This window comes from Palaemon carinicauda, chromosome 31 (genome assembly GCF_036898095.1).
Source record: "Palaemon carinicauda isolate YSFRI2023 chromosome 31, ASM3689809v2, whole genome shotgun sequence".
Lineage (NCBI taxonomy): Eukaryota > Metazoa > Arthropoda > Malacostraca > Decapoda > Palaemonidae > Palaemon > Palaemon carinicauda.
In genome coordinates this window covers 84,173,638-84,186,199 of record NC_090755.1, presented here as the reverse complement: position 1 = coordinate 84,186,199, position 12,562 = coordinate 84,173,638, and the positions used below count along the sequence as shown (strand labels likewise).

The following is a 12,562-nucleotide window of genomic DNA, read 5'->3' as shown; positions in this document are numbered from 1 at the left end:
AACAGGAAGATCGTGTTCTCGAAAAGTCACGCTACACTGTACTTTGTTTTACACGTATTTTATCTTTTAAATGTGGAAAAAACACCTCTAATAGAATATTGGCGTAAAGAATACCAAGTAAGTAATTCTAGTGTAAGAATTTTAATAGTAGGATTGAATAGAAAGGCCCAAGATTACTCAAAAGTCTTGTTCCAACACATGTCTATTCATTGGCTACGATCGCTTTAACGTCCTATATCCTTAAATATAATGATCAGGACGCCTTTTATTTTTCTATTATATATTTATTTAATTTACTTTAAGGGATGGAATCCTTTATATCTGTAATTCTGTAATTAAAATGTGAATAGTTAGTGTACACTGGTACATGCTGCAACAGTACTCAAAGTGCTACTGTTCTCAGCGGGTTGTGTCCCCAGTGGGCACCTACCCACTGAGGCTAAACATGTTATATAGGGAATATGCAGGGGTGACCAACACCCCTTTTTTACCTTATTATATATTGTGTAAAGTGTATGGAACAATTCATTAAAATATACATGATAATATTACTGTAGCAGCGCTACCATTAGCAATGCCTTTGTAACGTTGTTAACACTATCGTTGGTAACGTTGCTTATTTTATCATTCCCAGTACATACGTGAGTTTTGTGACCAGGGAACTCCTAGGTTAGGTTAGGTGGGTTTGTTAGCTTCTGTACCCTTTTTGTACTTTTTATATATTGTGTAAAACTTATTTTTCAATATTAATCTTACCCGATAATCATGTAGCTGTCAACTCCGTTGCCCGACAGAATTCTACGGAAGGGATACGCCAGCGATCGCTATACAAGAGGGGGGTGTACTCACCAGCGCCACCTGTGGCCAGGTACTGCAGTACTTCTTGTTGACACCACCTCAATTTTTCCTCTGTCGTGCTTCCGGCAAGACCTACATGGATACGCTTATATTTTGGAGTCTTTGTTCACGGTTTTGGTGAAGTATTGCTCTGAGATTTCAGCTTTCGCTATACAGGAAGCTTTTCCCTTAGCTTAGATAGCTTTTGGATTAATTTTGATTTATGGTTTAACGATCTTTAGCTTTAAATTGGAATCCCCCTTGACTGTTCTCTGATTCAAGATGTCCGACCATTCTCAAGCTCCTCCCCAAAGACGATGTAGGACTTGTATTAGGCGGCTTCCGAAGGCCTCGGTTGATCCTCACACCGTTTGTTCCGACTGTAGGGGAAAATCCTGTCAGTTGGAAGATCGATGTGAGGAATGTGCCGGACTTTCGGAACTTGATTTTATTCGATTCCTTAAGTATACCACTAAGTTAGAGAGAGAGAGAGTTAGGAGGAGTTCGGCTCGCTCTTTACTTTATTCCTCCCCCCATGATCCTCAACCTTTTCCTCACCCTGTAGTGGCTACCCCCGAACCTACTATTAGTGCTCAGCCTGATATGTCAGATGTTTTACGTGCTATTCAGGCTTTAGGTGATAAAGTGGAGTCGGTAGTGAGTGACCACAAGTTCCTTTTGGCAGACGTCAAGGAACTTAAAGTGAAAAGTGCAGTGGGAAGTGGTAGTGCCAGTGCTGTGCCTAGTGCTAGTGTCAGTGTCAGTGTTGCGCGTGAGGATACTTCTGTGCGTGCCAGTCGTCCTCCCAGTCCGGGACCTCTTGCAAGCTCCCAAGCCCATGGGAGAAGCAATGTCGAAGGGCAAAAGGGTTCGGCAGGCCTTGATCGGCGCACAGTAGTATCCTCAGTGGTTGCGGGCGCATCTTATAGAGATCGTCACTTCCACTCTCAGACGATTGAGCCCTTTAGATCCTCGTCTGCAGAAGATTTTTCGGGGAGAAAACGCTGGACTCAGGCCTCAAGACCTCTTAAGCGTAAAGTCCAGGCCGCGCGAGTCCAACAGCCAGGGTGTAGCCATTGGGCTAGCTCGGACTCGCCGCAGTCATCAGGTGACTGCACGCCTCCTAAGAGAGGCAAGGTGCTGCCTCAACAGATCTCAACTTCTGTTAAAGCTATGCCTCAACAGACCTCAACTTCTGTTGATCCTAAGATGGCTTTGCTGCAGACTATGCAGTCGCAGCTTGCGGTGTTGATGCGGGAGTTTCAGGCAGAGAAGGTTAATACACCTCCTCCTGCGAGCGCTCCTCCTCCTCAGCGCAGTACAATCTGCCAGACGTATGAGGTTGAGGTTCCTCAAGCTACCTCCATGCGTGAGCTGCCGCGTTGGGAGTTGCCAGATACCAGCGCTGTGCAGCAACCTCCACTTTCTTTGAGGCAGGAGCCTCTTACCACGCAGCAACCCCCTCAATGGGGACAGGAACCTTATGCTTTACAACCTCCTCTACCCTTGAGGCAGGAGTATCTTGCATTACCTCCATCCTCGAGGCAGCCACCTCTTGAGGTACGACAACCTCTACCATCCTTGAGGCAGCCACCTCAACTCTCGCAGCAGCCACCTCCACTTTCCTCGAGGCGAGAACCTCAACTCTCGAGGCAAGCACCTCAAGAACCTCAACTCGTGAGACAAGAGCCTCTCTCTGCGCAGCCACCTCAACCCTTGAAGCAAGCGCAACTCTTGAGGCAGGAACCTCATGCTATGAGTCAGCCACCTCAACGCATGCATCTGCCACTTTCTCCTCAGCTTGAGCCTCTTCCCATTCAACTTGAACCGCAGCACGAGCCTCATGCTTTACTACAGTCGCCTCTCACCACGCTTGCTCCTCAGACCTCCGCAGAACCTCCTTCATCCCAGCCTCAGGACTTTGTCATTACCAGCCCTCATCCTCTTCAACAGAGACTTGAGGATGAATCCGCAAGTGCGCATGCACCCGCTCTTCAGGATTCAGCCATTCAGCAGACCGCTTTAACTTTACCTCTCGCTTCTCAACCCTCAGGTGATGAGGTTTCTGAGGATGAAGCTGCTCACCTGGATGATCCTTCATCTGACGTGGAGGAACCCAAGTCATTGCCACCCTCCATCGACTTTCGCAAGGTTCTGGCTCTGTTCAGAGAACTTTACCCGGATCACTTTGTGTCTGCTACCCCTCGCTCTCCTCCATCCGAGTTCTCTCTAGGCATGCAACCTGTTAAGTCTGCCTACACTAAGCTCATCTTCGCTAGATCTTCAAAGAGAGCTTTGAGAATGTTAGGGGATTGGTTGCAGTCCAAGCAGCAACTGGGAAAGACGTCTTTTATGTTTCCACCTCCTAAGCTGACGTCTAAGGCGGGCGTCTGGTATGCCACAGGAGAGGAACCAGGCTTGGGGGTCCCTGCCTCTGCCCAGGCTGACTTCTCAAGTTTGGTTGACTCTCCACGAAGGTCAGCTATGAGACGCTCTAAGGTCTGCTGGACCTTTTCTGACCTGGACCACTTCTTGAAGGGAGTCTTTCGCGCCTTTGAAATTTTTAATTTTCTCGATTGGTGCCTGGGGGCCTTGAGCAAGAAGACTGCCCCATCTGACAAAGACTCGGCCATGTTGATCATGTCCTGTATGGACAAAGCAATTCGCGATGGTTCCGGCGAACTTGCCTCTATGTTTGTATCGGGAGTCCTCAAGAAAAGGGAACAGCTTTGCTCCTTCCTTTCCACTGGTATCACCTCTTGCCAAAGGTCGCAGTTACTTTTTGCTCCTCTTTCTAAGTTCCTGTTTCCTGAGGATCTTATCAAGGAATTGTCTGCGGCTCTCATTCAGAAGGACACGCATGATCTTGTGGCCTCTTCAGCACGGAAGGCTAAGATTGCTCCTTCAGTTCCTAGAACTTACCGCACCCCAGTGGCTGATTCTCCTGCTACTAGATTTATTCCGCCCTTTCGTGGCAGAGCCCCCAGCCGAGGAGGTACCCGTCCAGACGGTCACAGGGGCAGGTCCAAGAAAGGTATCAAGTCTTCGAAAGGCAAACACTGACTCTCCTCCTCTCCAGACAGCTGTAGGAGCCAGACTCAAGATCTTCTGGCAAGCTTGGGAAAGAAGAGGTGCAGACGCCGAGTCTGTCAAGTGGCTAAGGGAGGGTTACAAGATACCATTCTGCCGCAATCCCCCTCTGACCACTTCTCCCATCAACCTCTCTCCCAACTACAAGGAAAAGGACAAGAGGCTAGCGTTACATCAAGAGGTGTCGCTTCTGTTACAGAAGGAGGCAGTGGTGATAGTCCGGGATCATCAATCCCCGGGCTTCTACAACCGTCTCTTTCTGGTGGCCAAGAAGACAGGAGGTTGGAGACCGGTGCTGGACGTCAGTGCGCTCAATGCTTATGTCACCAAGCAGACGTTCACTATGGAGACGACGAAGTCGGTCCTAGCAGCGGTCAGGCAGGAGGACTGGATGGTCTCGCTGGATCTGAAAGACGCTTACTTTCACGTCCCCATTCATCCAGACTCCCAACCTTTTCTGAGATTCGTTTTTGGAAAGGTTGTATACCAATTCCAAGCCCTGTGTTTTGGCCTAAGCACGGCACCTATGGTGTTCACGCGACTGATGAGGAATCTTGCGAAATTCCTCCACTTGGCGGACATCATAGCCTACCTTTATTTAGACGACTGGCTGTTAAGAGCCCCCACAAGTCGTCGCTGTCTGGAGAGTCTCAATTGGACTTTGGACTTGACCAAGGAACTGGGTCTTTTGGTCAACTTAGAAAAGTCCCAGCTTATTCCTTCCCAAACCATCGTTTACCTGGGAATGGAGATTCGGAGTCAAGCTTTTCGGGCTTTTCCGTCGGCCCCAAGAATCAACCAAGCCCTAGAGTGCATTCTGAGCATGCTGAAGAGGAACAGATGCTCGGTGAGACAGTGGATGAGTCTAACAGGGACCCTGTTATCGTTAGCCCTGTTCACCGAGTTAGGGAGACTCCACCTCCGCCCCCTTCAATTCCATCTAGCAGCTCACTGGGACAAGGATTTGACGCTCGAAGCGGTCTCTATTCCTGTTACCAAAGAGATGAAGACTACTCTCATGTGGTGGAAGAACAACATCCTTCTCAAGGAGGGTCTCTCGTTAGCTGTTCAGACCCCCAATCTTCATCTCTATTCGGACGCATCAGACTCGGGCTGGGGCGCGACCTTGGACGGACAGGAATGCTCGGGGACATGGAACAAGGAACAGGAAACGCTTCACATCAATTGCAAGGAGTTGTTGGCAGTACATCTGGCCTTAATGAACTTCAAGTCCCTCCTGCTAAACAAGGTGGTGGAGGTGAACTCCGACAACACCACAGCCTTGGCATACATCTCCAAGCAGGGAGGGACTCATTCGAAGAAGCTATACGAGATCGCAAGGGACCTCCTCATTTGGTCAAGAAGTCTAAACCTCAAGCTGGTAACGAAATTCATTCAGGGCAATATGAATGTCTCGGCAGATCGCCTCAGCAGGAAGGGTCAGGTCATCCCCACAGAATGGACCCTTCACAAGGACGTGTGCAACAGACTTTGGACCTTGTGGGGTCAGCCAACGATAGATCTGTTCGCCACCTCCATGACCAAGAGGCTCCCATTGTACTGTTCCCCAATTCCAGACCCGGCAGCAGTTCACGTGGATGCTTTTCTGCTGGATTGGTCCCATCTCGATCTTTATGCATTCCCGCCGTTCAAGATCATCAACAGAGTTATCCAGAAGTTCGTCTCCCACGAAGGGACACGGCTGACGTTGGTTGCTCCCCTTTGGCCTGCAAGAGAATGGTTCACAGAGGTACTGCAATGGCTGGTCGACGTTCCCAGGACTCTCCCTCTAAGAGTGGACCTTCTACGTCAACCTCACGTAAAGAAGGTACACCCAAGCCTCCACGCTCTTCGTCTGACTGCCTTCAGACTATCGAAAGACTCTCTAGAGCTAGAGGCTTTTCGAAGGAGGCAGCCAGAGCGATTGCCAGAGCAAGGAGGATTTCCACTCGTAGAGTCTATCAATCCAAGTGGGAAGTCTTCCGAAGCTGGTGCAGAGCCAATGCAGTTTCCTCTACCAATACCTCTGTAACCCAAGTTGCTGACTTCCTGTTACATCTTAGGAATGTTAGATCTCTTTCGGCTCCTACGATCAAAGGGTACAGAAGTATGTTGGCATCAGTTTTCCGCCACAGAGGCTTGGATCTTTCTTCCAACAAGGATCTACAGGACATCCTTAAGTCTTTCGAGACCTCTAAAGAACGTCGCTTGTCCACTCCAGGCTGGAATCTAGACGTAGTCTTAAGGTTCCTGATGTCTCCTAGATTTGAACCTCTCCAGTCAGCCTCTTTCAAAGACCTTACTCTCAAAACTCTTTTCCTCGTCTGCCTTGCAACAGCCAAAAGAGTTAGTGAGGTTCACGCCTTCAGCAGGAACATAGGATTCACATCCGAAACAGCAACATGTTCCTTACAGCTCGGGTTTTTGGCAAAAAATGAACTTCCTTCACGTCCTTGGCCTAGATCGTTCGAAATTCCTAGCCTCTCCAACATGGTGGGTAACGAGCTAGAGAGAGTTCTTTGCCCTGTCAGAGCTCTAAAGTATTATCTTAAAAGGTCAAAACCTATACGAGGACAATCAGAAGCCTTATGGTGTGCCATCAAGAAACCTTCGATGCCTATGTCCAAAAACGCAGTTTCGTATTACATAAGGCTTCTGATTAGAGAAGCTCATTCTCACATGAAGGATGAAGACCTTGCTTTGCTGAAGGTAAGGACCCACGAAGTGAGAGCTGTAGCTACTTCGATGGCCTTCAAACAGAACCGTTCTCTGCAGAGTATTATGGATGTAACCTATTGGAGGAGCAAGTCAGTGTTTGCATCATTTTATCTAAAAGATGTCCAGTCTCTTTACGAGAACTGCTACACCCTGGGACCATTCGTAGCAGCGAGTGCAGTAGTAGGTGAGGGCTCAGCCACTACATTCCCTTAATCCCATAACCTTTTTTAACCTTTCTCTTGAATGCTTTTATTGTTGTTTTTGGGTTGTTACGGTAGGCTAAGAAGCCTTCCGCATCCTAGTTGATTTGGCGGGTGGTCAATTCGTTCTTGAGAAGCGCCTAGGTTAGAGGTTGTGTAGAGGTCCTTTAGTATGGGTTGCAGCCCTTGATACTTCAGCACCTTAGAGTTGTTCAGCCTCCTAAGAGGAACGCTGCGCTCAGTAAGGAAGACGAACTTATTAAAGGCAGAGTAATGGTTCAAGTCGACTTCCTTACCAGGTACTTATAATTTCATTGTTATTTTGAATAACTGATAATATGAAATACGGGATACTTAGCTTCTTGATATACATGTACACTGGTTTTCACCCACCTCCCTGGGTGTGAATCAGCTACATGATTATCGGGTAAGATTAATATTGAAAAATGTTATTTTCATTAGTAAAATAAATTTTTGAATATACTTACCCGATAATCATGATTTAATTGACCCACCCTTCCTCCCCATAGAGAACCAGTGGACCGAGGAAAAATTGAGGTGGTGTCAACAAGAAGTACTGCAGTACCTGGCCACAGGTGGCGCTGGTGAGTACACCCCCCTCTTGTATAGCGATCGCTGGCGTATCCCTTCCGTAGAATTCTGTCGGGCAACGGAGTTGACAGCTACATGATTATCGGGTAAGTATATTCAAAAATTTATTTTACTAATGAAAATAACATATTGAAAAATTATCTAAAATACGTATGGAAATATCTAGCATTACTATCGCTAGTAATGTCACCGTACCGTTGGTAACGCTGTGTATCATTCGTATCGAGGCTAATTTTACCTTTCTCAGTAAATACCTGAGGTTTGAGATTGTAGATAGATTTGTAAATATTTACTGTATGCCAATGTTCCAAATGAAAAAAAATAAGTGTTCCTGATGTATTTATAGGTATTTTGAACTGTTTTGATGCAAATAATTGATGAGAATCTATATTTTTCAAATGATTAGTATATCAGAATTCTAGAAGTTATGATTGCAAATCCACAGGAGAATTTGTATATCAAGAGACCAGTTCCTCCCGAATGCATAAAAATTGGACTCGAACTAACCTAAACCGCCCCTTTAACGTAAAAAAAAAAATAAGTCTTCCTGGTTTATAAATAGGTATTTTGAACTGTTTAAATGCAAATAATTGGTGGAAATCTATATTTTTCAATATTAAACTTAGCCGGTGATCATATAGCTGTCAGCTCTGCTGCCCGACAGAAAAACCTAAGGACAAAATACGCCAGCGATCGCTATACAGGTGGGGGTGTACATCAACTGCGCCATCTGTCGAGCAGGTACTCAAGTACTCCATGTCAACACAGAACCAATTTTCTCTCTGTCGTGCCACTGGCAAGACCTACTAAATACGCTGTTACTAACTGGATTTGTTTTCACAACTATTTGGTGAAGTACACTATTCTAGTTTTGAGCTTTCGCTATGCAGGGGTTTTATCTTCATCTCAAAACTTGAACTCGTTTTGGATAGATTTAATTATGGTGACAAAGAGAGTATGGACTCTCTTTCTCTTTTAAATGGCCGACCCTTCCCTTAGACGGAAGTGTGTTTAGGTTTTTAGTAATTTTGCTTAACAAGTTATAGATCTATATATTTTATATCTCTCCGCCTTTATTAGGCCTCTTCGATTAACTTTCCATTTATTATAAACATATAAAAATAAATTTTTATGTTTTGTTTATATGCGACCTTTCCTGATAGTAGGCGGTCCTAACTTGGAACCGAAGTTAATCAACGTTGAGCCCGTTATATCGTATTTAGCCTTTAAAGAATTTTAAACTTTTTAAATTTAATGTTTTATGAAAGAATTTCTTTGATAGTCTCGTACTGTTTTCAAAGATGAACTAACGTTTAGTTTTTTAGACTACGCAGTTGTTGACGTTCAGGACGTTCAACATGCGCTCTATCGTTACGATAGAGAGAGAGTGTATCACGGTTTCACTTTGCAGTAAGAGTAAATCGATTCTGACGTTTCGTTCATTCTTTCTTAGCTTAAATGGTTTAAATTCTAAATTAAAGGAACTTTTTATTTGGAAAACCTTTCAGTTTTTTCCTTTAGCCAAATAACATGTTTTGACGATATATAATTGGGCTCTTCTCTCAGGTGCGAAATCAAGAGAGAAAGAGAGAGAGAGATAGAGACGGAGGGAGAGAGAGGAGAAAAAACGTTCCGTTCAAGCGGGTAACGTTGTTCTCGTGTTACTCTCCTCCCTAGTCGCTGTACGGGGAAGAAGGTAAAACGTTTCTAGGGTTTTATTCTTGTCCCCAGGCTATGTGCGGTGAGAGATTGTAAACGTAGTTTATTTGAACTAGTGTTTAGTCTCTTTCCCAGCCACTGAATTCTTTATCTTTATATATGTTTTCTGTTTCTGCTAGTATTAATGAGCTGCATTATACGACTGTTTTCGCAATTACTACCTTTTAATGAAGGGTAGAATTGCGTGTTTCAGATAGAAATCAGTAAAAGTTTCGATTTCAGTGAAACAAGTGCAAAACAGAAAATCGAAGTGATAAAGTGATATGCGCAAAGTGTTACAGTGTTGCGTCCGAGGGTTCGTCTGTTCGTGCCTGTCGTTCACCTAGTCCGGGACCTCTTGCAAGCTCCCAAGCCCAGGGGAGAAGTAATGTCGAACGACTTATGGGTTCATCAGGCCTTGATCAACGAACAGACGTTTCCCTCCGTGGTTTCGGGCGTATCTACCCAAGATCGCCCCACCCACACAAAGACGAGAGAGCCCATTTATTTCTCGTCTGCGGAAGAGGTTTCTCGTAAGAAACCATGGACCAAGGTCTCGCAGCTTATTAAGCGCAAGTCGGTCCCTTCCGCGCAAGTCCAACGGCCCAGGTGTAGCCACTGGGTCAGTTCGGACTCGCTGCAGTCTTCCGATGACTGCACACCTCCTAAGAGAGGCAAAGTGGTACCGCAACAGGCAGTAACACCGTCTGTTGCCGCACCTGCTGCTGTAGACCCTAAGTGGTCTTTGCTACAGTCTATGCAGACACAGTTAGCTTCTTTTATGCAGGAGTATCGTGCGGAGAAGGTTGACGCTGCACCCGTTAGCCTACAACCAACCACGGTTGTGCGTACAGTAGACGCTGACGCTACCTGCTCCCGCACTCCGCCTGTGAGAGTTCCACCTCCCATGCGCAGTGTACCCTGCCAGCCGCACGTTGACGTTCACAGACGCACGCTACCCTCCGTTGACGTTCGCGAGTTACCTCAACAACAGGAGGGTGGAGTTATGTTGCTTTGTTTTGAAGCTGTGCGTCAACCTCCGCAACCCACTGTGGTTACCGCTACTCGCCTGCAGCAGACTAGTCAGTCAGGAGTAGAGGCTTTGCTTCCCCACACAGCTATGGTTGTTGCCAGCTCACAGACTGTCAAGCAGTTACATGACGTTGCCTTCTGGTCTGCTACTAATGCACCAGTGCTGTATGTCCTCACGCACCTGTTGTGGTTGACAGTTCACAGACTGTCAAGCAGTTACATAACGTTGCCTTCTGGTCTGCTGCTAATGCACCAGTGAGACCCTCACTGAGATAACCTAGCTTTTATCGGACAAGGTTCCTGTAGATGAGAAAGTGCTGTTCTCCCTCCTACTGATATTCCTTTGAGGACTCTGTCATTTGGAGAGGAGCCTTAAGCTGCTTAGCCTCCTATGGACTTTAATTAAATCATGATGATTTTTTAAGGATCTTCGTCCGGATCTTGTAACTGCTGCTCCTCGTTCGCCTAACGTCAGAACTTACACTAGGCCTAGCTACTTCGAAGCCGTTGTTTTTAAGCTAGTGCTCTCTCGCTCTCCTAGAGAGCGTTACGTTGGCTAGGCGACTGGTTTTTGCACCAGGAGGAGTTTTAGGGATACAGCCTTTGATTTCCCTTCTTTTAAACTGGCTTATAGAGCGAGAGTCTGATAGGACACGAGAGAAGTTCTCGGCTTGGGAGTTCATGCCTCTGCCCAGATAGACTTCTCAATTCTGGTAGACTCGCCCTGGCGCCTAGCCAGGAGACGCTCCAAGTTGTTTACAGGTCAACTTCTCAATTTTTGTCGAGCCTTTGAAGTTTTGCTGTGCTATTATGTCACACATAACAAGGCTTCCAGGGATGGTAAATGGTTCCGCCTCAGTCGCTAACCCCGTCTGTTGCCACACCTGCTCCCGTAGACCCTAAATGGGCTTTGCTGCAAGACATGCAGTCCAAGCTTGTGTCCTTGATAGAGGACTTAAATACGGAGAAGAACCTTCTGGCCAACAACCTTCCAACCGGTTGGTTGTGCGCCCTGTTGACGCTGAGGTATCCTACTCGCGTCTGCCAGCTGAGGTGGTTCCTCCACCGATGCGACCCAGTGTGGGTTGCCAGTCGCACGTTGACGTTAAGCGACGCTCGGAGGTGGTTGTTGACGTTCAGTGTGTCACTAGGAAGACGTTCAACAACCAGCAGAGGTGACTTGTTGTGACGCAGTGCGTCAACCTCAGCAACCCGGTAGGGTGTTGACTGCACAACCCAGACAGTCTAGACAGTTTCGGGTTGACGCTGTACTTCCTCGCGCACCCATGGTTGTTGACAGTTCACAGACTGTGCAGCAGTACCATGATATTGCGTCCGGCTCCGTCACGCATCCACCAGTGCGACCGGATTCAGCGAGTCAGACGTTGCCCACTCCGTTGCCGTTTCCTCATCAGTTTCGGATGAGGAACTCTCTGATGAGGACGTTGCTGAACAAGACGATCAACCCCCAGCCCTGCTATCCATCCAGAAGATGCTGAAGAAGGAACGCTGCCCAGTCAGGCTGTGGATGAGTCTGGTAGGGACACTGTCATCCGTGGATCAATTTGTGTCACTAGGAAGACTACACCTCCGTCCTCTTCTATACCATCTAGCTTTTCACTGGAAAAAGGACAAGACGCTAGAAGCGGTCTCGATCCCGGTTTCCGGAAAGATAAAGTCTGGTCTGACTTGGTGAAAGGACTATATCAACCTTAGAGAGGGTCTTCCCCTGACTGTTCAGACTCCCAACCACGTTCTCTTCTCGGACGCATCGGACGTAGGCTGGGGTGCGACATTAGACGGTAGGGAATGCTCGGGATTATGGTACTCGAGTCAAAGGACAATGCATTTCAACTGCAAGAAGCTACTGGCAGTACGTCTGACCTGGAAAAGCTTCAGGTCTCTCCTTCAAGGCAAAGTGGTGGAGGTGAACTCGGACAACACCACGGCTTTGGCGTACATCTCCAAGCAAGGAGGGACCTACTCTCTGACATTGTACGAGATCGCAAGGGACCTCCTCACCTGGTCAAAAGGTCTAGACTTTTCACTAGTAACGAGGTTCATCCAAGGCAACTTGAATGTCATGGCAGATTGTCTCAGTCGGAAGGGACTAATAATTCCAACAGAATGGACCCTCCACAAGGATGTATGCAAGAGACTTTGGGCCACCTGGGGCCAGCCAACCATAGATCTCTTCGCAACCTCGATGACCAAGAGTCTCCCAATTTTTTGCTCACCAATCCCGGACCCAGCAGCAGTTCATATAGATGCCTTTCTACTAGATTGGTCACATCTAGATCTATATGCATTACCTCCGTTCAAGATTGTCAACAAGGTACTGCAGAAGTTCGCCTCTCACGAAGGGACAAGGTTGA

At 47.0% G+C, this 12,562-nt stretch overlaps 1 protein-coding gene across 2 annotated transcripts in view; it reads left to right on the top strand.

Annotated features, from left to right (window-relative positions):
• The window catches only part of dbe (KRR1 small subunit processome component homolog dbe), a 62,565-nt gene that overhangs the window by 11,026 nt on the left and 38,977 nt on the right, over nucleotides 1–12,562 (top strand). The window contains exon 1 of one of the 2 annotated variants that reach the window (XM_068355543.1): nucleotides 1–117. This exon is cut by the window's left edge and continues 15 nt beyond it. The exons of the other annotated variant lie outside the window; for it this stretch is intronic. The gene's annotated coding sequence lies outside the window, so the exon portion shown is untranslated. The remainder of the gene's footprint in view (nucleotides 118–12,562) is intronic. 2 annotated transcript variants of the gene reach the window in all.